Source organism: Anneissia japonica, unplaced genomic scaffold (genome assembly GCF_011630105.1).
Source record: "Anneissia japonica isolate Jap-2015-1 unplaced genomic scaffold, ASM1163010v1 scaffold87_len186233_cov173, whole genome shotgun sequence".
NCBI lineage: Eukaryota > Metazoa > Echinodermata > Crinoidea > Comatulida > Comatulidae > Anneissia > Anneissia japonica.
This window is the reverse complement of record NW_022745088.1, coordinates 136,314-138,674: the sequence shown is the minus strand read 5'-3', so window position 1 is coordinate 138,674 and position 2,361 is coordinate 136,314.

Genomic DNA, 2,361 nt, shown 5'->3' with positions numbered 1-2,361 from the left:
ATAAATCAGCCATAGCCTCTAACATGCCAATGAACCAAGCAAAGCCTTGTTGACTGCTGCCAAGAACGCTTTACTAGCTAAATGCTAAATAAATAATAATATTTATAAATTTATATTTTAGGCCAACTACAATGTGTAAACAAATGTAAAATTGTTAAATAAAAGTAAACAAATTGATGAAAATTGTTTGTTTTCTTCATTTTGTGTAATACTTTCATGTTGCACAGCGCGTTGTAAGGCGTCACAGCGCGTCGCTACAGGAGGCGATCGCTTCATGAAAAAAATCTCCCTATTTTTTGGTTTTCAAACTTGGGATCTCTGAATATACTGGTAGAGAGTGGAAACAACTCTGCAAATCCTTTTCCAAGTATTATCACATATATCTTTTGCTTACTTGTCACAGATCTAAAACAAGGGTAGCCTACTGTTCTACAGAGTTGCATATAACGGACTTGTTGGTCATCGTGCACACATCTGTACATTGTTTTGATGACTTTATTGTTGACCTTTGACATAAATTGAATCTAAGCCTTGTGATTGGTCCATCGGCCATGAATTCGCTCGTGAATTCGAAAAAGTTGGTTTTGGATCAATTCTTGTGAATTCGCAGACGAAGCCATGATGGTTGTGGCATTTTTTAAAATTTTATAATTTTTTATATAGAGGTTAAAGGTCAGATTTTAAAGAAAGTCTGAACAAGCCCAATTTGGACAGGGATAGTCCCTGTGACATTGTAAATATTAGTAAATATTTTTTCTGAAGTTGAAGGTGAAAGGTCATGAAAGGAAAATCTTTTTAAAAATGGTTGGCTTTTTGAAAATGTTGTGAATTTTGATATAAATGTTAAAGGTCAGATTTAAAAAATGGTCTGAACAACCCCAAATTGCACAGGGATGCCTGGATGGTCCTAATTAGGTTACTTAAGGGGGCACTAATAATTTGATGGATGTTAATCCTCAGTGGTACTAAAATTTTTTGAGTAAATAAATGCCTAGTTATACTAAAATGATAACGATTAACGATAAAAAATATTTTTATATTTTATCGTTTTTTTCATTATTATTATTATTAGAAATTTGGCTTGATTTATGAAAATATTTTTTATTGTATACACGATAATTTTTTTTAATGCAAATAATTGCTTTTTTTTAATTGTTGACTGTTATTTTCAAAATATAAACAGGCCTTAATGCATCACCATGTTGCCCGGGTTGGGGTAAATCAAGTCTAAAAGTGTAAATTGAATGTCATCGGAATAAAGTTTTTGTTAAATATCTCCAAACTTCTTTCCCCGGTATTCTTAAAACAAACTTTAGTCGTAGTTCGAGCTAAAACTTAAAAGTTACGTCATTTCGTATTCTTAAAACGAACTTCGACTAGCACTACGACTAAATGACGCGAACCTCGCCTAAAATTATACCTCCGCAGTCCGATTTTTTTAGTCAGCCTAGGGTTAGGCTAAATCGCCGACTTGAAATATTTACCCCAATGAAAACGTGCTTTTTGTAACTTACGATAAAGTGAAATGAATAAAAACGATATTGTAATTAGGTCTGATGTATCTCCAGTGTGTTCAAGAAAATGGACATTACGTTTAGCTTCCAAAAGGCGAAATTAGCATGTTTTGCTAGCCGCATGCAACAGTTCCTGATTTGCACGAAATACTCTCGCTTTGCGGTCACATAGATTCACCGTAACAACAACAAAGATGGCGCCACCCTCGCTCGACCTCAAATATAATAGTTCTCCAAAGAAAGCAAATTTTTAGTGACAGTTCAAATTCTCTATCTTTTGATGTTAACGACTAATATAGTTATTATTATATAATATTAGTTAGGCGAATAATGGTCAATTATGAATTATGAGGAAATATGTTTTTGAAAGACAGACGGCAATTTAATATTCTTCCGCATTACCGGATCTCCACAATTTCGTCTGCTAATAAAATTAGCTCTTTTTATTGGTTAGTTTGATAGTTGTTGCTTACCAGTCGTCTTCAGCTGAACTACAACTAGGACTTGATTTAGTCGTAGTTAGAACTTCTACTACGTTGTTTGTGAATACAAATTTAAGTTCAAGTTGCAACTAAGACTAAATGAAGTTCTTGTTCGAAGTTTGACTAAAGTTCGTTTTAAGAATACGGGCGTATATGTCTGTTGGTCAATCGGACAGTCCCTATTACGTTTAACATGCTATTTTCCCTATTTCTGTTAGTCGTATTAGTTTAGTATTTAGCAGACAGTTTCTTATTGATTGGATGGTCATTCCATTGTTAGTCTGTCAATCAGTCGGTTAATTTTTGCAGCCTTATTTAATTAAATAATACTTTTTCGCCCCTTCACACTTCACTATTTGGTTATA